Here is a 23,254-nt window from a genome sequence, read left to right on the forward strand (position 1 = left end):
GGGAAACAAATATAAATATTTTGCACTTGATTAAACATGCAATACACACAGGTATAACATGTAAGATGAAATATAACACAAGGGCTGCTAGGACAGATTTAACTGCCTCTTTGCTAAATGTTCTGCGTGCTATCTTCCTGCAACCTTTGACTATGTCTATTGACTTGTATCTGCACTTTTTTTTTTTTTTTTACATGAGCACCCCACATGCAAAGATTGTCTGTGATACACATTGATAAAGTGGAAGAGGCACCCAAAAGTGATATAGGTGTCTTTGGGAACTAATTTTTTAGCTTTCTCCTTTGATAAGTAACCACAGGATTTTGTCTTTCCTGATAAAATATGTTTTAGTGATTTTATCATACCTATTCTGCACCTCTGCAGTTTGAAGTGTTTTAGGATTAGTCAGTTTCCTAAAAGTTTTGCTGCCCAAAAATACAGATACAAAGAAAACCTATATTTTTACTACAGTAAAGATGTCACGAAGCTATGATGTCTCACTGAAATTCATAAAAATATGAATAATTATTTGGATCCCATTTTTAGAAGTTGAAGTGAAATAATTCATTGTCACCTGAAGGTCTTTTCCTCCTGCATTTTGGAATATTTGGCTTTGAGAAAAATGAGAATGTTATAGATCCTTTCTTCAGGATAGATAGTATGGAGCTGATGTTTTGAAAGTGTCAAGATGTTGTTTTTTTGCAATCAGGAGACCGGTTAATGAATCTTCTCTTGTGAATTTTTTATTGACTCTCATTGTAATGGTGAATGTTCTTGGGTTTTCTGAAAACCTTAACCTTCTGTGGAAATTTTCTTCTGCTTTTTCCCTCCTCAGTTCCTCCCTTCCAGCCCAATGCAGCAGAAATATGAGTCACACTCTTCATATAATGCTAAAAAATTATTCTGATTTATATACACCTCCTAGTAGCAAATCCAGAGATGCAAAAAAGTATCATACACTTTCTGTGAGTCTGACTTTTGTCTAAATATCTGAGTAATGTACAGCTTGTCTGAAAAAACTCCTTTTTCATTCTGCTCCAGGAAATAACACTGACTTGACAGGAAAAATATCAACCCCCTAAATCACAGATTTACCTTAGAAAAATTAGTCTTTTGGTGCTCCATTGTTAATTCTTCTTTTAGGAATAAATTTCATGAGCCGTTACCTTCAGCTTTTGTGAAGAAGCAATTCCTTATGTGCAAGTGACCCCTGCACAGGGAGTGCAGAGATAAGGGGAGCACTATTGCTCTTTTCCATGCATTTACAGCAGAGACTTCGTTGATGTGGCAATTAAACGTTTTCACTTTAAGGGCAACAAGCTATGTGCTAAGAAACTGTGAAGATGCCCTATTGGCACATTAAATAACACCTAAATAGTTAATAATGGGAAAAGAAAAAATGATCTTGAAGGTCAGTTGTCATAGCTACAAGTTGCCAGTTTGGACAGACACTCAGTGATTGTCACCCAGGAATAAGAGCCCTGGATAGTAAATCCTCACTTGTGGTCTTACCGAAACAACAGAAGGGCTCCCATTACGGCACAAATGCAGCTGAATGTTAAAATAGCTGACAAACTCACTGCAATTCTTCATTTAGTTTAGCATGGTTAGGAGACTGAAAAACAACCGCCTATTTTTTTGTATATGCATAAGGAGTTGTTTAGTGAACTGTAGTGCTTTATGGGATGACAAAAGTATAAAAGCGGAACGCTGATATAAAAATAATGTAATGGCTTTTCTTTTGCTAGCAGCTTTTCCATTTACACACATGGAGGACTTGTTCTGAAAAACTGTCGCTGGCCCACTGAGTTGTTAGTGATCTTGGAGCTCCAATTCTGACAAGTCTAATCACAAAAGGAAAGAGGTGTATTAAAAATGCATTAATGCATAAAGCTATAAGATGCATAGGAGACTTAAGGTTTTGCCAGAGCAGACTTTTGCTCTTCATCTTCTATTTATCATGCTGATCCTTCAGTAGGATAATCTTATAAATAACAAATCATTAATATGTTTAGTTGTCTGCAGAGCTCTAAAAGCCACTTGAGAATGGTTAGAGAAGTTACTCTTGTTTTGTTTCTGGGACAGAGAAAAGAAGAAAAAAGACTTGTCTTTAAAACAGCATTCCAGCATTCTTTTTTTCATGGTGATCACTTAAAATGAGAGAGAATTCCAAGAGAAACAGAGAGCAAATAAATTTTTTCAGTTTTGTCATGTAGCACTGTATAACCACTATATCACATGATGAAATACAAATAATTTTTCAAAAAAATTTATTATCATATGCATGGCATTAACTCAGTCTATTTCAATTAATTTCTTATCTCCCCAAAGTGGAATAATTTATTAGTTATCAATAATGTATGCTTATATATATTTATGTATAGACTTCTTCTGCTTAATTCCCCAAAACATTTATCAATGGTTTTGACTAATGTTTCTGCTTTTTGTATTCCGACTGACAACTTATTTTTATTCTCCAATATATTTATTCCTTATAGGAAAAACATTTTTCTTCCGTAGCTTCCGGTCAAGCTTGGAAGCTCTTCTGTGGACAGCTGTGTTGGCCACAGAAATTGTATTGCATGGAGCAAATAATAAGCATTGTATTTTTTACCTGTGGTGTATTTACCATCAGTACTTATTTTACATGTTATTATGTTACAGAAACCATTGGTTGGCAACTATTAGTAACAATGGATCTCTTGATACCTGAAAGCATCAAGGAAACCATTTCGTTTTACAGGAATCATAGGTGAATCTGTGATAGGAGTAGATCTTTTCTCTGTGACCAGATCTGTCACAGGTTAACACGATTTTCAATCACTTTTTTTCCAGAATAGATGTTCTGATAAAATTCCCAGTGCTATTTATCTAAGTTAAATATAGACTAGATGTTATGCAGAAAAGTGGAACATGGCTTCTTGATCTCAAATGTAACTTGCTCTGTTTGGAAAAATGAAGTTTTGTTTTTCAGACTATTTGAAAAATTCAAGACACTGAAGTGTGGAGTGTACAGTAAAGGTGAGACAAATCTCACAATTAAACTTGGATACATTAATTAATGGACTATTGGTACCACGGTTTATGCTTTTGTAACTTGTAAACCAATATCTTCATTTCATCAAAATGTTTTCTATAGCCTCTGGGCCCACTGTGGATCAACCAAACCAAACCAAGAGATTAATTTATATCAAGGTTTGTATTTAAAAAAAAAAACAACCAAGCAACAAAAAGTCTCTATTGACTTCAGCAAGGTTGGAAGGAGGAAGATAACTAAAGGCTCTTCTGGACTCTTGCAGGCTCTGCACTGAACTAGAAGTGGTATGGGGTCCTTGTAGTCACTTGAAAAGGGGGAATGTAGGACAAACTTGTCCACAGAGCATCAGCCAGGGCTTGTTCTGGATGCCAGTTATTGGGATAGTGCTCCCATCATGGCATTCCGCTGAGGAAAAGAGAGTATTTCACACAAAAGCATATCATTATAAAAACAAGCTATCAGTGTTTCAGTGCAAAGCAGACATTTTCTTTGGTCAGAAAAAGGTTGTAATTTAAACACATTGAGTCCCCATTCTTTCAGTAGCACAGTATTTACTATAGTAGTTCTGTACTCACAGGTAATTTTTCTACTGTTTTCTCCTTGAAGTATTTTTTCACTCTTGATTAATATGTTTACCTTTCTTCTTCCACATTTAATTTATTTTATTTCTACATAACACCTCAACATTCTTCCTGTATATTACATTAGTGCATGAATTTGCCTTGCTGTCTGTGTTGCTTTGCACTTTGTTCGTTTGTCATATCGAAAGATTCAGTAACAAAGCAAAAATCTATTACTGAGAAAGCCTGCTGTATCTGGGGAAGGTTCTTTGTGCTTTGCCACCTAATAGACATGAGTGATTAAGTAACAATTAAGGTATTAAGTTATTAGACAATACACTTTTCTTTTGGAAAGATTGAAATAACTCTAAAATGGTTCCCCCTTCATGGAAAAGCTGCTGAGGAATTAAAGCTCTTTTTGAACAGAGTTTTGAAGTCAACATGGATCATGGTTTATTTGCAGAAAGAGGAATTCATGCCCCAGACTGTAAAGATAAAGAATACTGAACACCCTTTGACAAAGCGTGGAGTTTATCATTTTGCCTAGTTCGTGCCTTAGTGGCTGTTTGATTGCAGTTTTGAAGCATTTTTTTGTCCAGTTTTATGGTATTGCTTATTATGGCAGAAACATGGTGGTAACCGTTCCAATCTTTTTCTAGGACATTCAAAGACAAAGGAACCAGTGCTTTTTCTGACTGAAGTTTTATCTTGGTGTTAGGAAAAAAACATGGTTTGTGACATAATTGTGCTTTGGAGATCATCACAGGAAACAAACAAATAAAGCCCTTCTGCAGTAAGTCCCCAGAAGCTTACCCAATTTACTTTCCAGAAGCACTTTTTCTTCCCAAACAATAATGGTATTGGTCTCTTCCTCTTAAGTTATGCAGAAGTAGAATTGTTGTGGCTTCCATGTCTGGACCACTGCCTGATGTCTTATTCAGTAAGTTACTGCACAGCAGAGGTTTTTATAAGGTGTGTGCACCTGTGTCTGGGGCTTAACAGAGCCCTGTGTGACTTCAGTGCTTTTTAAAAATCCTGAAAGTTTCTATACTAGCAACCATACTAGCTTAACATACCTTTTGGAATTATTAAACATAATGTGGTGTGGCCAGAGCTCAAGGGAACACTCTCTTATCGCTTCTAAGAGGGTAATCTCATTTCAAACCCCCTTGGTCCTTTACTGTAAAAAGCACTTTCAGAAAAGTTGTACTATATCAGTGATGCACTCCAAGATTGGTCTGTGAGTTTGCAAATCTGTTTTAAGAAGTAGCACTGAGAGTTTGGGAAAACTAGCACAGTGGGCAAGCTCTCTTTTCTTACAAGACTCCATAAGTTGATATGTTTACTCACTCCCAGCAATAATGCAGTGAAGGCATCCTACCTGACATCCCACTTTCAGAAGAAAAGAGCCTCTTCCCTAACTGTTCATTCCCTGACATCAGGATGATATTTTATTGAAACACAAGACTTGCAATACATCTCAACAAAACTCTTCTGCAACCTCTTTTCTTGCCATCTAGCTGATGCTTTGTTATCTTAGTTATTATAAAAAGAATTCAGTTTGAAGCAGGATTACTGCCAGTATTTGATCGCATCTGCTGTTGCTCAGAGATTCAGTCAGTGCTTGTTAAAAAAATATTGTGTTGTTGACATAGGATGATGCTTGCACAGCAAATGAAATCTCTCAGGCTGATAGGATGGTTGGTTGTAGACAAGATGGTGATGGGGGTCTTCAAAGAAAGGGTCTTCACCTGGGTCAGGTGATATTCCCCAAACTGTGTTCTGACCAGTTCTGAAAACATGTCCGGCCTGTGGTCCTGTGTGACCACCCCAGCATGTGAATGACTCATCTCTACTGGCTACTATAAACTACACACAGTACATCTAACTATCTTAACGATGTTGAAAATACTGTCCTATGTGATCACTTCTACAACTACATGAACAGTTTTTTCTGAATAATCACAAGTGTCTTCTCTGGGTACAGTTCAGTCAATTCTGCACAAGGAGGCAGCTGGGGAGTCTCTATCTCATCTAAAAGACACATAACTCAGGGACACATATTGTCAGCATATAGGCAAATCATCTACCTGCTCCATTAAATCAGAAGTAGCCTTTTATCTGCTGGCTTTTTTACACAACCTTGTTATTGTTTTTGTTTCTTTTTGATTATCATTAGTTAGAATTTTAATACTGGAGGCTCTTCAGACTGATTATGCTGTGGACACCTTAGGATGTTGATCATCTCCTCAGGCAGCCTGGTGTATACCAGGGAGCCAAGAGGAAATACCTTGATTGTAAAGTTATCCAGATTATTTTCAAATAATTGCAAGAAAATAAAGCAGTGAACTGATATTCTCAAATGCAAAACAGCAATCTTATTGTTATACTGATTTACAAAGACACTATTTCTTGTTGAAGTCTTATTATTGTGTTTGTTCATTTTTTTTCAGATACATCTGTGTTTCTCTTCAGTGGCATTTTGTCTTTTACAGTAGATACTCATGCATTCTCTGAAAATGTAAATACCATGCACACTTCTGACCTCTGTCACTTACTAAGTTAAAAAACCTATTCAAATTCAATATTTCTGCAACTTGAATGTCTTACAACAAGTCTAAGAAAAATAAACCAATTTGTCTATTAGTAGGATGTTTTTTTCATCCACATAGGTGTGGTTTTAGATTTTGGAACTCAGCTATGAACCAGAGATGGGATTCTATGCTGTATTTTTTTCCTTCTATTTTCGCCAGCATTTCCCAAACCCCAGTGCTATTCAAGATTTTTAGGTCTTCCAAATCAACTCTTGTCCCAGACTGTAGATGAGAAAAATCAGATTGGAAAGTAGGTTGTAGGATTTTGAACACAAACTACATTAATGTTCTTGCTTTTTAGGGACTAGCTGTGGTTATTTTCTGAAAAGGTTTTGTTACAAAGGGTAGTGTTCACCAAAGACCCACCTTATACTGAGGCATCCTCACAGCAGCACAAACCAATGGCCTGCCTGGCTCAGTTTTCTGACCTAGATAACATTCAGTGTGGCATGTATTAAAAGACTTTTATAATTTCCCAATATATAGCTCTGTAGAACAAACTGAACTTTTCAAATGAATAAAAGAGTTCTAAAACATTATTAGCAGGAATTATTGGATTTATTTATTTATTTATTTATTTGAAATGGGGGCTAAGTTCTCTGAATATTTTCATTATAAAATTAAAAAGAAATTCATTATAAAAGAAAAAAACCAAAAATTAATGGAAAATTTGTGTGTACGTAAACTGTCCCCTACTTATTATTCACCTTCATTTCCTCAGTTGTTATTACTTATATATCCTTTTAAATCACTTTTTTCCAACACATGGACTTGTTTACATTGAAGACAAACTAATTGGAGAGGAGAGTCTTTCATGTATGGAGCTGTTGACTGAGTGTTCTAGCAAAGCGGTGGCATGAGCTGGATTGCCTAACCATAAGATTTTCCAGTGAATGACACTAGTTTCAGCTGTAGCGGGAAGCAGGATTAATTGGAAAAATGAAACAACCAACACTGAATTAGTAAATAAAGAAAATGTTTAAAAAAAAGTTTTTTCAGTGAAAACCCCTCAAGTCTCCCAATTTAGGAAAACGTCTTTAATTTTACAAACCACCCCAGCCCTATGCTGTTTACATATGTACACAAACCAGTTCCTCCTCATGAGATCTCCTCCATGTGGTAGAAACACTTGAACCTTAAATGTCCATTTGTGGCACCATAAAACGACATTGTTATGGTCATACAGCCTTCATTGCTATCGTACAGTTAACTTGCCAGTTCACATAATACCCTGCTAATCTCTATGAATTAAGGACCAGATCCAAAGCCAAGTAATATAAAATGGCAGTCTTGTGGTTGTTGACTTTAATATGTGTTAGGTAGTCCTTAATAAAATCAAAGCTCAGTATTCACAGTCATAGCCACTGACTTTGCTGTGTATTTAACATGAGAAGCACTTAGTGTATGATAGCACAACAGATTATAAGAGGGTGACAGATTTCTATTAATCAGTATATAGTTGTTAGTTCTGTTTTGTTTTTTTTTTTTTTAACTCGGGAGCTCAGAATAGAAGCATATACTATTATCTTTTTTTAAACAGTAGAAGGGTTGGAAGTACAAATAATGATTCTAATAATATAATATAATAGTGCTTAAAGGAGACTGCCAGTGTTAACAAATAATAAGCATATATTACAGTTTTGACTGTAGTAACACCATGTCTCTCCACCGAAATAACAATAAGGGGAAGCATCCTATTCTTTTGCGAAATAAAGGAAAGTGTAGCAATAGGATTCGTATGTTAAAATATGGTTGTTACAGGCAGAAAGGGAAGTGTTACCCAAAGTCACAGATTGTAGGTTCGTGGGAAAAGGGGCTTGAGTTAGGGTATGAGGAAAGCCACAAATCAGAATGCTTTGGGGGTCTCACATGAAGGTCAGATGCACTGAGTGTGTAATAAGCAGGAGGCAGTGCAGCAGCCATTATCTTCCTTCTGACAAGAGAGCAGCTCACTGACCTGGCATGCTGACAAATGGAGAGGAAAACTCTGCACTGAGATGTAAATTCCCCACACAGGTCCCTCATGAATATCTTGTCTCCAGAATTCAAGCCAGTGACCTGGAAAACGAGGTTCCTCCCCAATCAAAATGACAGGCAGAGCTGGTTTCCTGTTAGGAAGACTACTAGGTGTGTAAAAAAATTATGATTTCTGAGGAGAAAAAAATGAGATGTCACACAGAGCAAAATATTACTTTCAAATGGTCCTCTGCAGCTCCCTTGAATGGCAGCTGTTAAGAATTCAATTGTGTGTATGACACACTGCAATGGAGGATGGAAGTTCTGTTGGGGAGCAAAAATGAATAGAAATTTTCAATTCAAATACTCATTTGAGAATATTTGAATATCTGTCATTCTTTATAGCCTAAAGGTTAATTCTTGAAAAGAATTTCCATTAGTAACACAAATTGTAACCTTGTCAAATCCTCTTATGTAATGCATCAATGCTGAAAGACATACTCTGCAAAACTGTACTATTAAACACATAACCTTGGTTCATAGTGAATTTATACTTTTAGCTTTTTCCTTGATTTGTCAGTTATTTGTTTAAGATTTTATGGTTTTGTATATGTACTTGTGTCAGCATCCAGAGAACATTTCGTAAACGTTACTATACACTTTTTGCATATGTATGTTCTGTTGTTGTGCTCTCTTTATTTTATAGATAGTAATTAAGAAAACCATATGATGCCATTGCCCTCACACAAGACAGGTGGCTGTCTAAGGAATCCTGCTCCCAATGAGAGGCCTCTTCTCTCAGTCTGTGCATATATGCCTACTTTATATCAGGATCTCCATAATTTGTATGTCTGTAGGTTCTGATTTCTTGTAGAGGGAAAAAACAATTATGACTTTTCTTTCTGGATGACAGTTTGGCTCTTAACTCACCAACAGTCCTGAAGCAGATCTAGATGCATATTTTGATGAATGCTATAAAGTTTGGTATTAAAAGGTGCCCAGATTTGCTGCATGAATGTTGTGTGTGGTGACCGTAAGATTTGCTTAACCATAACAATAGGAGACCAGCAGCCTAAAGGTACTGTGATTCTCCAATTGGCAACTGAATTTAATTTTTTAAAAAAAATTAAAACTACAGTAGTTCATTGTATAACTTAAGTTTTTACTACTGTGACTAGGCTGTTTTCAGTGTGAACACTGACTAAACCATTAAAGGTTTAACAAAAAAAAAAAAAGAAAATAATTTGCTACTTATCTGTTTTCCATAAAATATTTTCAAAAACTTTTGACTCCATTGTATGGTGAATTTAAGTAATTCTCTTTGCACTTCACCATGATCTCCCCCTGTATTTCATTCCGAGTTGTACTATGCACTGATTCGATGTTCATGCTGTTTCTGCTGCCTGGTACAATCTTTGTTAAAAGACAGCATGGTCTGAATTTGCACACAGAGCTTAGACAGAATGAATATGTTAATAAGATCCAACCTCAGGTTGCACACTCAAATTACTATCAATTGTGCATGCAATTTTTCCAGGCTATTTGTTCTGAAAATAAGTACTAAATTATGCATTCAATGTAGTGTCATGTATGAGTACGAAAGATGAACTTGCTCAAATATTTCCAAATGGGAATATTTGTGTGTGCAAATATGATGCAATTCAATTATTTGATGTGCCTACTTTAGCAATTTGAAAACAGGGATGACAAAAAACTCATTGTATTGGAGGGGTGAATCAAATGCTACAGAGGCAGGCAACTGAGCCTGTGGCCTATAGTGGAAATATGCATTTCAGTTATCCAGCATCAGTCATCAGCATGCCCTTTCAAATACCTTAGACTGGGTAGACCCCTGAATAATAGTAGAAAACAATTAGAAAAACATTATTGTGAGTTGGATATGTTGTGATATATCCTAGTGAGGGATATGTTGTCAAGAAACTGTACTGCCCGTAGCTGCTGCTCATCCTCCTGCCAAAGGCTGTCTGCAAACTCAGGCAGATTTGCTAGGACAATACACTCTGGTCACAATTCCAGGATTGCCTGGTACTGAAAAAAAGTTCAAACAAGTCCAAGACTATACGCAGGTATTCTGTTGGTTTGGCTCTCTTTCATGACCTTGGTTTCCTTATCCAGTTGTTCAAATGTGTCTGTTCATGTTTTGGAGTAGCAGGTATGGAGTAAGACAAACCGACACACAACAGGAATATAGGGTGTATTTGATAGGATGTGTTTTCAGTAGTCTGTGACCCTCACATATTCTTTAAGTTTGTGGCTCTACACTTTTTTTACATGATAGCTGCCAACCCTATATGCTCTGTCTCGTGTACTCCAAGGCATACGGTAGATCAGTATTGTTCTAAGACACTGAAATTTTATTAGCTGTAAAGAAGCTCTCCCAACATAAACCACATGGATTGACAACAAGCAACTACATATATCTACACATACATATATAAAAGCCAACCCTATGCTTTTATTGCAATGGCAAATAAATGGGGAAGGTCCAAGGAGTGTATGGAGCAGACACAACTGTGAGAGAAAAAAGGATGATATTTTTGCAGCCCTTTGGATCAGGTAGTAGGAGGAAAAACAATATTTTGGATCCTCCTGGAGCAAGATTGTCAGGCAAGTTAACTTTTACAAACCAGATCTACACTGGCTAGATTGATATGATTTGAAATCATAAAGTTGCAGAAGAAAATTACTTTTTAAGTGATACTGGAAGAGGTTCTCATTGAAGAACTTGGAATATTGGTCCTTAATGCAAAGCTGTGGACTCATTGTTGGTCATCTGAGCTTAAGGTCTTTTTTAAAAATCAGATATAACATCTCCTCTATCTTCATTCTTCTTACCTTGCTCATTTCAAACATTTAAGTCAGGAAGCACTCACAGGATGTTCTTGGAAGAAGGTTTAATGGGACTTGCACTGCCTGTGCTCTCACTTACATCTCTGCTGGAACACGCAGCCCTGTGCATCCCGACATGTTCCTCCAAACAGTTCTACTCTGAAGCATTAGCATAAATAAATGCATGTGAGTTTCTGGTTGTTTTAATAATACAAAGGTAACCACTTCAGATGAAATCTTCAGTCCATACACAGCTATCCATGTTAGGATACATTAATGTGGATCTAGATAGAATGAGTTTTGTGTGACACACGTACAATTTTCTCTGGGTCTCTCTCAGCATTATGAGATTAAAATGATAGATCTCTTCAAATTTTGCAGCCAGCAATTTGGTAAAGAATGGCCTCATGGACTGAAACTCTACTATGTGTATGCCACATTTGTGGAAAAAGACAGGAAAATGTTTTAAATACAGGGAAATTATGGAATATTTGTCATATGAAGTCAAAAAACATAGTATACAAAGCTGTAGAGGAAACATGATCTTATCTGATATTTAATGGGTTACATTTATTTGTTGTAGTAATTATTTTAAGTATATATAACCATATCTAATAACTGTAATTCTATCAAGTTGATGACTTCCAAAATAAGACCAAAGTCGTCTGTGATGTATGTACCTATTTGCCATAAACTTGAAGAATCAGTGAAAAAACCAGTATAAGCTTATATGTTTTACGTATAGGTTACTTAAAGAGTCATGGGAAACAGGTTTGCAAAAATAATGCTGCACAGTGGGAGCACAGGTTCCTATAAAGATGCCATAATTCATAAATATAATAACTTGATGACAATCTCATGGCAGAACTTCTCTTAGATATAGGAAATAATGTGGAAAACAATACTACAACATGTTTACAGTTTTATTGCATAATTTGCAGTCAGGATTATTCCTGATTCTGCTGGTTTTAATTACAAGTACACATACATGTATGTTGGTAATTAAATTTATGTGCAACATTTCTAAGAAAAGAATAAAATGCATGGATGGTGCATGTAAGTAAGTTTGCTTTGGGACTGGCATGTAACATAACCATTGCATTCCAACAACCCCACGTTGGTCTGTATGTTTAATTAAAGGAACTCAATGCTCTTCACTACTTTGATGTAATTTTTTTTTTCTACATTAATTTTCTACATTTCATTTTCTACAATCATTTTGCTATTTAAAAGTATTTACCTTGCCTTTCAACATTAATAAAGAGCTTGTGAACTTCATACTAGATACCGACTGTAACAGCAAATTGAAAATGATATAAGAAGAAAAGTACTTGCAGACAAAGTAACAAATATTTATGGGACTGGGTTGCCTCAGAGGAGAAGAATATATGACATTTATTTCTTGGTGGTCTGCATCAGATGCTGAAAGATGAGTAGAGCTTATTTTCAATATGCTCTTGCTCAATGTGCTAAAGCATCTATTTTTTTGCTGCTCTGAATACACAATTTGCAGTGCAACAAAAACTCAGGTTGCTACATCACAGCCCTGACTAGTTCAGCCTATGGTATATGAATTGACCAGAAGATGCCCTATGGAGCCGTCACCATGACTATGACATTGCAGTGGATAGACTTCCCTCTCTGAAACAGGTTTTGGTCTTTGAAGAGAAGCACTGAGAACTCAATGATGATTTGAGTGACAGGAGGATTTCTGCTTTCCTAAGGACTTTGCCACATCATGTAATCTCTTAGACAGACTTATACCGATAGGGCAGAGAAGGCAAAGAAGCTGGGGAAAAGGTCCAGGAAAATTTTCAGACCAAGTGGAAAATCTCCTTGACTGTGTCCAGAGGTCAGCTGTCCTCAAATTACTGTTTGCTTTTTCCCCCCTAGACTAAAAAATTTATTTGGGATTAATTAAATCAGCCATATACACGGCTATACTTACATTTTTATGTATTTGATGCCTTACTAACTGTAGTCAACATAAATGCCATTGTAGTAAATCTCTGGTTAAGTTAAAACTAAAAGAAACTCCAAAATGTTAAAAAATTGTTGTTTTGACTAGCAAATACTTCCTACATTGAAAATTCATAATGAGATCAGAGGCTAATAAATGATGGAAAATTGAAATTTCTAAAATACCCACACAGAAATACATCTGATATTTGACTAAATGGAACAATTACTGAAAACACTGAATGGTCAGTTTTGTTCTGTTTGATGTTTTTGAAAAAAAACCCTATGAAAAAATGAGCAGAATCCTATCACATGTTTGAGAGTAAAGTAAATAGGATTGAATCTCTGCATGTTTACAGTAGTTAATATGTAGACAGAGCACTTTTATAGAATTAGTTTGGCTCTTGTTCAGAATCTAGCAATATCCATATTAAATTTCCATTTAAATCTCTTGTACAGATGAATAAGTAGAGGATTAACATATTTTTCTACAGTGTTCTTAATATTTATCTTGACAGCTGACTTCTCGAGACAGAAAAAAAGTATAATATCCTCATTTGGGCCTCAAATGAATTATTTTCTACAAAATAATGAAACCTTTGGTTTTAGAGCTAAATACAGACACATTTTTCTAAATGTTTTCATAATATTGTAAAGGTTAAAGAAGATTTGATACATTTTTGTCTTGTGTAATGTATTTCAGAACGGCCAAAGGGCTTTTTCCTGTGCATTCTGCAGTCAAGATGGGAAAAGAAGTCCCACTAACATCATCAGGAATGGGACTGGGACCTAATATAGCAAAAAAGTTTCCCTTTTTGCAGCAGGGAGGAGGGCAAGATCAATAACTTTCAGGGATGAGTTGCACTTCCTAGGGGGACACTCAGTCAGAAAGAGAGTTTGAAATTAAAAATTTTTTGTGAGAAAGGGTGAGGATGAGGAGATGAAAATATTTCTTCATGAAGTGGCCAGTTGTCAGAGTAGCTTAGATTGCACCTTGTTTCTCTTCTCCCTATTTTCCAGATATCTTCTAATTTCACACAGTCACTAAACTGGGGGAAAACAGGATTTGATTTCACAGGTTTATCTTTTCCTGTTGTGTTATTTTAATTTTATATCAAATTTCTGGTGGAATAACCAATTTACCATACACTGCATTCACTATAAGCCTTATGTTAAAATAGGGTTATTATGCTGTTTTACCAAAATTTCAGATTTATACTCCCCCACATGAGGACAAGGTGAAATACTGATAGCTCTAGGAATTCTAGAAGTGTTATTGATTTAACTTAATATGATTATATAGAAGTCATTAGTGGTTGAAAGATATTAAAAAGAGCTTTATCCCATAGAATAGGTATGCAGCACTCTATAAATCAGACCTTTAAAGTGTCTCATGCTGGAAAAGGAACTACTGAAATACTGAAAAATCACTACCTTCTTTTCTTTTAAAATTTATTTTATCCAGAAAATATAGGATGAATTGCTATATCCTACAGATACCATGCTGGAGAATCCTGCAACAGATGTAATTTCTTATTTAATATAATGCTCAATTTTTTTTTAAGGAAATTCATTATTTTGTGACAGGTGAAAGGATATTTCACTACAGAGAATTTAGTAGGCTTATGAATAAAGATAAGCATACTTTTCACAACTATACAGCAGATGACCAATTTCAGCAATTTTCATATACAGTGGATTATAAGGTTTTCTGGGTTTTGTCCTTTTGTCCCCATTAAATTTTCTATTCTTTTTTCTTTTATTTTTTTTTCTTTAAAGTCTAAAAAAAATTAGAATATCTTCCTCTAGTGTTCTAGCGGCTGCCAAATACCACCCACAATTAGAAGAACACCAGGCTCTTTGCAGACCACCCTTCAGCCATCACAATGACAAAATAATTGTAGAACTCGTAAGATTAGACAAACTGCATGGGAACAGGACACTCAGCCTTTGACAGAAGCTGGTGGGCTATTAAGGAAGTAGCCAAGTAGCAGCATGCTGTTCTGACACTTTTCTTGCTGCCGATGAATACAGAGTGACTCCTCTAAGTGAATGCCAAGGCATCGTGATTAGCATAATTAGAGCATACCTTTGTGGCACAGTTATATCTGTATGAAGTTCCAGTGAGCAAGGCTTGGTCGCAACTGGTGATATGCCTCATTATCTAAATACATAGCTTCTGAATTCAAAGGCTGTCAAGTGAGACGGAGTAAAACTGCACTTTACTTGCCCTGATACTGCCTGATTAAAAACTTAAATATATCTTTTTTTCTCATCAGCTTAGAGGAAAAGTTGTGCTTTGTGCTGACTTTAGGCTTTGTATTAACAGCTGAGCCAGATAAAACATTTTTCCTCTACAAAATTCCCCCAAGTGCCAACTGCCTAAACAATAACACACGTAAGAAAATCACACTAATTACTATGCTATTGTAGGTCTAACTGAAGGGGCAGAGCCCCCTTCCGTGCATGGCCCATTGTGCCTTTTCAAATGTACCAATATATTAAAGTGTGATACAACATAGGTACGATGCCTGAAACCCAGGAGTCTTTAAAAGCCCTCACCAGAAAGTCTATTTAAAGAAAAATAGTCTAATCCATTATATAGTAATAACAGTTCTTTTCCTTCTAAAGAGAACCTTTCAGCAGAGTTAAAAAACTTTTCTGCTGATATCCTCTCGCTTCATGGCTCCTATTGTTTTCATTCCTCACCTCTCTCCAGGTCTCTCTTGGTTTCTCCATCACACCTGCATCCCTCAGACAAAAACGTGACTAAGGCTGCATTTCTTGAGCTGGAGTTCTTCAGTTCATTATGTCATTAAAAAAATATGAAGTCTACATCTGAATCAGGGAGTAAATACCCAGTTATCTGCAGAGGGTAAGCCTGATAAGAGTATATTAGATGGGTTACGAGGCTAGCAGTGCAGTGCCTTGTGCCCTGACAAGCTCCTTTTCAGGTAGCTCAGCTCATTTTACACAGCAGTAGACCATGCATGGTCAGTCTATTAACTGGTCATGGTCACCCCTCCTCTGAGGAGCACAGAAGCAGGAGCACCCGCTCTATCAGTCTACTCAGTCTGAGGAACTGCAGCGTGGGAAAACTCTTCCTTGTCTCCTCAAATGTTTGCAGTTGACACCACTGTTTAGCTTTGCTGACATCTTCCACTTTAGTCCATATTATCCTTCAGGTCGCAGATGGTTGTTGCTCTTTTTCATTATATTTGTGAGAATTATCCCTTTTCTTCCTCTACCAGCCCGTTCAACTCCTCCTTGTCTATTCTGTATACAACAGTGAGCTTTTTCTTAAATCAGCTCTTTGAGAAAGGGATTGCCTTTGGCTATATATTGCCAAGGCATAGAAGGCATAGAAGACCTTCACAATGCTTTTGGATATTCTTGTGAAGTGGAACTGGTCAAAAAAACAGAGCTCTGTTATTATTAAAAAATTTGCAGTTTAAATTATCCTCACTTTTTATCGATCCAAAATAATCCACTCCCATTTTTTGATGTTTTTTACAGATGATTTGTGAAATGGCTTGCATTTTTGTTTTCAAAACCATTACAAAAACTATTGATTTGTAGCAAGACATCAGAGGTTTGAAAATGAAATCAGGCATTTTTCATTCTGAGGATTTTTTCCTGTTCACAGATGAAATGTATTTTATCCACAAATCCCCTTTTTCTGCCTTCATCCTTAAAAAGAACCCTCCCCCAAATAAAAAGTCTATTCACAAGCCATTACTGATCTCTCAGCAAGAAATGCCTTGTGATTTTTGAACCAATTATCCATGTGCTGTATTTTTCAGGGTTCATACCTGTTCTGGTGAGCTTCTCCCTTTATATACAAAAAACTTGACAAAGCACGAAAATCAGTGCTAAGACTGAAGTCCTTGTTCTGTGATAAGCCTTTTGTGGGCAGATGACATTATATGCCAAACCTAAGGTTGCAAATAATCTGGCTATATTGTGTTTTAACTTTATATAATAGCAGGGACCACTTGCTATGATGGTTATTGTTTTCCGGTCACACTTTTTAAAGGCAAGGAAGGAAGGAGTGAATGGAAATCACTTACATTTTCTGACCTCCCACACGCATGCTTATGAAGATATTTTTGGCAAAGAAAAAACCCCCTACTTTCCATTCATAAATCTCTGTTGCAATTAATGTTTGCTAAAGCTAATGATAAAAATCACTAAGAATTAGTTCCATATAGACAGAACCTGAATATCTCTAGGAAAGGAAAAGAAGGCCAATAACATAAATTAAGTCAACTCGTGTAATTTCAAGGGTTGATTCTAGGCTTGCTAAGTAGGATTTTTTAAAGGGGTCTTATGTAGAGTGTAGATAAGTATCATGATTAAGAAGGGGAATAGTTCTTCAGTCTTTAGTCTTATGCAACAACTATTAAAACAAGTGTAAGACCCTTACCCTCTTCCCACTGAAATGTCTGGAATGATTGTCATTGATTCAGTGATATCAAATTTGCAACCTTCATCTGCACTAACAGTTGCTTTCTGTCATATCCTAATGATGAAAATTTTCAGTTTCCTGCAACCTCTATCTGTTTCTATGTAGTAATGGTAAAAAAGACTAAATCTTACTCTAGGTTTAAAAATCTGTTTTACCTTAGGGCCAGATACTGAAATGTGGATTGCATCTAGGAAGTCCAAATACCACATTTAATAATGATGTTTATATTGTGTTTAGTTGGAGTTATGGTCATGGTAAGACCCCTGTAAACTATGCTGTTCCAAGGAGAAAATTTGGATGATCTCTGCTGCCTGTTTTCCTGAGGCTGTAATGCAGCACTTGCCTCTTGGGATTTCATCTAAGGAAAGATAAAACTAAAGAGTTGCTCTATCTAAACTGAGCACTAGAAAATGCTCTCTTCTTCCTCTTGCTAGGGCCTGTAGATATCTAATTTCATTAGTTATTTCTGTTCTTTAATTTTAAAAATTTCCAGGTACTCTGGAGTTTTTCTGAGTCTTCCCACAGTTGTTCTCATCCAAGCAGTTTGGCACATAAGCCCACATGGCTTTCCAGATCTAGATGTTTCTCCAGCTGTTTTCATTCTCAAGCTGTGTAAAGAATAAAGGTGATGGCACAGTGCCTGCAGCGATACCGAAGAGTGAGACCCCCTCACCCTGAGTTTTAGAAGCAGATTCCAAGCCTGCAGATCCTCTTCAAGGACACGGCATTGCTCTGACTCCATGGTCACAGTCCCCCTGTGACCCTAGACAGCAAGAACCTGTGTCAGAGCTGGAGACCTAAACCTACATTGCCTTCAGTTTTTCCTGGGAAGACCTAAACGACTTTCAGGTCAGTTCATAAAGCTCAATTCAGTACATACTGAGAGAGCTAAACTCTTCCTATATCCTCTATAGGGTGTCCTCCAAAATATGCTTCACATTAAGAGAAAAGCAAACATCATCTTTTCCAGTGCTGTCGTAGTGGTTTTCATTTATATACAACAGCAACAGAAAGAGTTAAGCTTTGTGTGTTCATTTATTGCTATGCATAGTTACTGTGCATAATAGCATAGTAGCATATGTGCAGGAATATAAACAGTTTGTCCCAAACACCTCACAAATATTTTGTAGGAAAAGAAATGCAGCTTTCGAGACTCTAGTCTTAGAACAAGACAGGTAGGTTTCTAAACTAAATAATACAAATCAAAGGGAAAGGCGCCTTCTGAGGTGAAGGAGGTCCAACCATAAGTTCATAATGAACATAAATTTTGCCAGTCCAGTGCTTGGAAAGCCAGGGGAAATTAAGCTGATGCTAGATTTTTTTTCCCCTTTCTAATTTTCATACAGATATGTTGATATTCCAGAACAGTGTGACTGATATACATTCTTCAAATCAGATGAATTTAAAATGTGTGGAGGAAGAGAAAACCCAACACAAAAGCTGTGTACTGTTTACATATCACTCTGAAGGATGAGGATCAGCCTCTTGGAGAAAACCAGGCCAATATGCAAGATTTAATCTTCTCTGTCAGAAGACACTGGGCTTTTCATCTAACTTCAGCATCCCATAATGTAATTGACTATTCTGATGCTATCAACCATGTGATACAACAAATTGGTGCATTTAGTTCTGTGGGAGGTTTCAGGTGGGTAAGCTGTATTTCTACAGTAGTAAAACTTGTCATAGCCTTCATCTGTACAGTACACTGGAAAGTTTATATAAACATTTCCATATGGAAGTATTCATCACATTCTCCATTCTCTGGGGTTGGCCAGGACATTGCGTTAGTTGAGGAATGTTTAAGAACATTTAAAAAGGGCTCGCTCTTTGGAGAAGACACCCACTTTTATTAGTTACACAAAGAGCTTTTTGAACTAGACATCTACTTCACACTTGTAATGAACTCAAGCTTAGCATAAACACTCATACAGCCATTCTTCTATATTAGCCTGTTTGTTTTATTCTCACAAGTTTTACAACTTGTATGTTTGAACAACTTTTAAGTATTCAAGGTCCAAACTGGAGGTCACCTGGAGCAGAATAAATTGTACCTCATTTTTTTCAGTAAGAAGAGGCACAACTTGTGAAAAAGGTATAATTTTAAACAGCCATCTTTTTCAGCAATTTGTAATATGCTTGAATAGACAACTGAAAAAAATACATTGTGTGCAAGAATTCTTCCCCCCACACCCTCCACCCCCCCGCCCCAAGACTGGAGTGCATGAAATGCCTGATGTACTGGGGAGTGATTTTGAAGTGGAAGACCTAGTGCTGTGCCACTACCTGCACTTGGAGACCAGCTGTGCCAGTTGCTGTATTGGAAGAAATGCCTGCTGTGAATCCAGTCTGCATGTGTTACTTAATTTCCTGAATTATCATATTCTCCTAATCAGCTTCTGAGTTAAGGACCAAAATTGAGGATCCAGGTGAGCAGCAAGGATATAATGTCTAGAATGAAATAGTCTATTTTGTCATTTTATTGTTGTGCAATCTATCGGTACATTTATTCCATGTATCTTGTCTTAGCCACTAAATGCGTCTTTTGATTCCACTTCATCTAATTGATCTAAATGATATTTCACAAGCTCAAGAGACTTAAGCAGTTTTATAAGAATCACATGAGGGCACATCTACTAGGGAACTGCAAAATAAATAAATTTGTCAGCCCCAGTGAGTGGAGACAGTTGAATAGTTCAATATGAACAATACATTTATTGCTTTTCTCAGTATATGTACTGTCCTTGAATTGGCCATGACGTGATGAAGTTTTACATGTATATAACTGCTTGGATACAGTGCTTTGAAAATTAGAACTTGATATGCCACTACTAAATAATGCTTACAGATTTCTTGACAGGATCAAGTCTGTGGGATTTTACTTGTTATCTTCTATACATAGTAAAATGTACAAAGATATTTAAGATTCATGCTGCAAGATTGTTCACAAAATCATGCAATTCTTTCCTTGATTATTTGACTCAGTTTATGGGAAAAACTACTGGATGAAAAATTGCAAGACCAGAATAAGACTTCTCCTGTGCGTGAGGAAGCCATGCAAGACAATATTATTATGGAACAACTATTATCATGGAACAATGACATGGGACATGGTTCAGTGGTGGAATGGCAGTGTTAGGTTAACGGTTGGACTTGATGATCTTAAAAGTCTTTTCCAACCTAAACAATTCTATGATTCTATGAACTACAATGTTACCTAAGGCTGTAAATGAAATCCCACTTTATTGCCTATGAACATCTCATAAGACATAACATAAATCCACAAATCTAAGAAGGAATAAGTCTATTAAATGATGTTTGGATCATTGTATCTTTTTAATGATAAATGTATAGTAAGTTTGGTTGGGCATGAATGCTTGACAACTTAATTACTCCAGTTTGGATAGTAACATATGATAAACTGATACTACTTCTTCCTGGCTGTACAAATGTTTTAAAGAACTTCTGCTAATATGCTGTAGTAGCATACTGAAAATAATTTGAATGGTCTCTGATGTTATCTCAAATCTTCTCTTAGAGGAACTCCTGCTGTTAAAAGAACGTTCCTATTTAAAGGACGACATGCACTGCCTGTCAGCACTAAGTGTCTAATCAAATACTTATTTATGGTTGCTAGAGCAAGCTTAACTGGGAGGTTTTGGGTACAGCACGTGTACATTCAGTCTACATCATACTTACTTCAAGTCCTGACTTTCTCTGATGTTGAATTGCTTCATCCATCTGGTTTAACTGGCCAGTGTGGGTGTATGGTGCTCAGGTCTGTGAAGTCTTGTCCTCCTGCAGTTTTCCCTGTGCAGGGAAATAAGGATGAAGGGGGTGGAGCACCTTACCAAACAAAACCCTTACATGAGTGCTCAAGGAGACAAAGCAGCAGTATCTTAAGTTGCACTTGGGTTTATTCTCTGCTTTCATTCTTAAGTGAATGAAATGGACAGTGCTGAGGTGGTAGGCTTTTACAGGCTCTTTGGTGGAGTGGCAAACTTTATCAGGAGACAGGCAGGCAGGTGCTTTCAATTCCCACTGATAAATTTGTTTCTGCAGTAATGCCAGTGGTGCCTTTCACTCTTTCATTTTTACATGGCATCAGAAACTCCAAGCTTGTAAAAAACAACTGGAAACAATGCTTTGAAAGACTGAGGTTCATTTAGATATTATTGTTTGCGATTGGTTTTTTTTATATATATATATATATGCAGACAAAAATAAAGCTATTCCTCCATGACAGGAAGGTTAGAGAGTTCTTAAAAAAGAACAAAACATGGAGCCAGATATCAAGAGATTCTCTCTTTCCCATGAAATACAATTTTCAAGATATATTTGAAAATTGACTATTCAGAATCTTTTATTTTCATATTAAAAAAAAAATGTTATTTGGGCCTTCATATTTGGGAGCTTTATTTTGCATTCACTAGCATAGAATTTATTTGGCTATTTTTTTACTATCATCAGTTAGAAAGAAGGAGCAAGCAATCAAGTTCCCAAGCAAAATGACTCTGGCAAACACACTCTGGCTGTGTTGGCAAGAGCATACTGAGTGCAATGAGAGAAGGAGTTCTTCATCTCCATTTGGTACTTATGAGATCACATCTAGTGTCTTCTGGCCAGATTTGGGTTCTCCAGCACAAGGACACTGACATAGTGGAGTGAGTCTGGTGGAGGGCCACCAAGATAATTGAGGAGCTGGGTGTCGTGATTTAACCCGGCTGGCAACTCAGCACCACGCAGCTGCTCGCTCACTCCCCTCCTCCCTCAGTGGTATGGGGGAGAGAATCGGGAAGAAAATAAAAGGTTAGAGCCGAGGGCTGAGATAAAGACAGTTTAATAAGAGAAAATAATAATAATAGTAATAATGAGAATGATAACAGAATATACAGAACATACAAAATTAATGATGCACAATGCAATTGCTCACCACTCGCCGACCAATGCCCAACCCGTCCCGAGCAGCGATCACTCCCCCCGAGCTGCGATCAGTCCCCGAGCAGCGATCACTCTCCCTGCGACCGACCGACCGACTAACCCTCCCCCCGAGCATGATGTTCTATGGTATGGAATAGCTCTTTGGACAGTTTGGGTTAGCTGTCCTAGCTGTGCTGTACTCCCAGCTCGTTATGCACCTGGCCGAGCAGGAGAAGCTCAAAAAGTCCTTGAGTAGTCTGAGCACTACTTGGCAACAGCTGAAAACATCAGTGTGTTATCAACATTCTTCTGGTACTAAATCCAAAACACAGCACTATGCTAGCTACTATGAAGAAAATTAACTCTATCCCAGCCAAAACAAGGACACTGGGGTATGTGCCATGAGGAGACATTGAGAGATCTGGGTTTCACAAAGTCACAGAATGGCTGAGATTGGAAGAAACCTCTGGATGTCATCTGGTCCAACACTGCTGCTCAACAGGGTCACCTAGACCCATTTGCCCAAGATTGTGTCCAGATGGCTTTTGAATATCTCCAAGGTTGGAGACTCCACAACGACTCTGGGCAACCTGTTCCAGTGCTCATTCACACTCACAGTAAAAAAGTGCTTCCTGATGTTCAGAGGGAACCTCCTGTGTTTCAGTTTATGCCCATTGCCCCTTGTCCTGTCACTGGGTACCACTGAAAAGAGCCTGGCTCCTTCTTCCCATTCTCTCTTTGAGAATTTGTATAGATTAACAAGATTTGCCCTGAACCTTCTCTTCTCCAGGCTGAACAATCCCACCTCTCTCAGCCTTTCCCATGGGAGATGCTTCAGTTACTTAATCATCTCTGTGGCCCTTTGTTGGACTGTGTCCAGTATGTTCATGTCTCTCGTACTGAGGAGCCCAGA

The sequence above is a fragment of the Egretta garzetta genome, unplaced genomic scaffold (assembly GCF_000687185.1).
Source record: "Egretta garzetta isolate BGI_Z169 unplaced genomic scaffold, ASM68718v1 scaffold268, whole genome shotgun sequence".
Taxonomy (NCBI): Eukaryota; Metazoa; Chordata; class Aves; order Pelecaniformes; family Ardeidae; genus Egretta; species Egretta garzetta.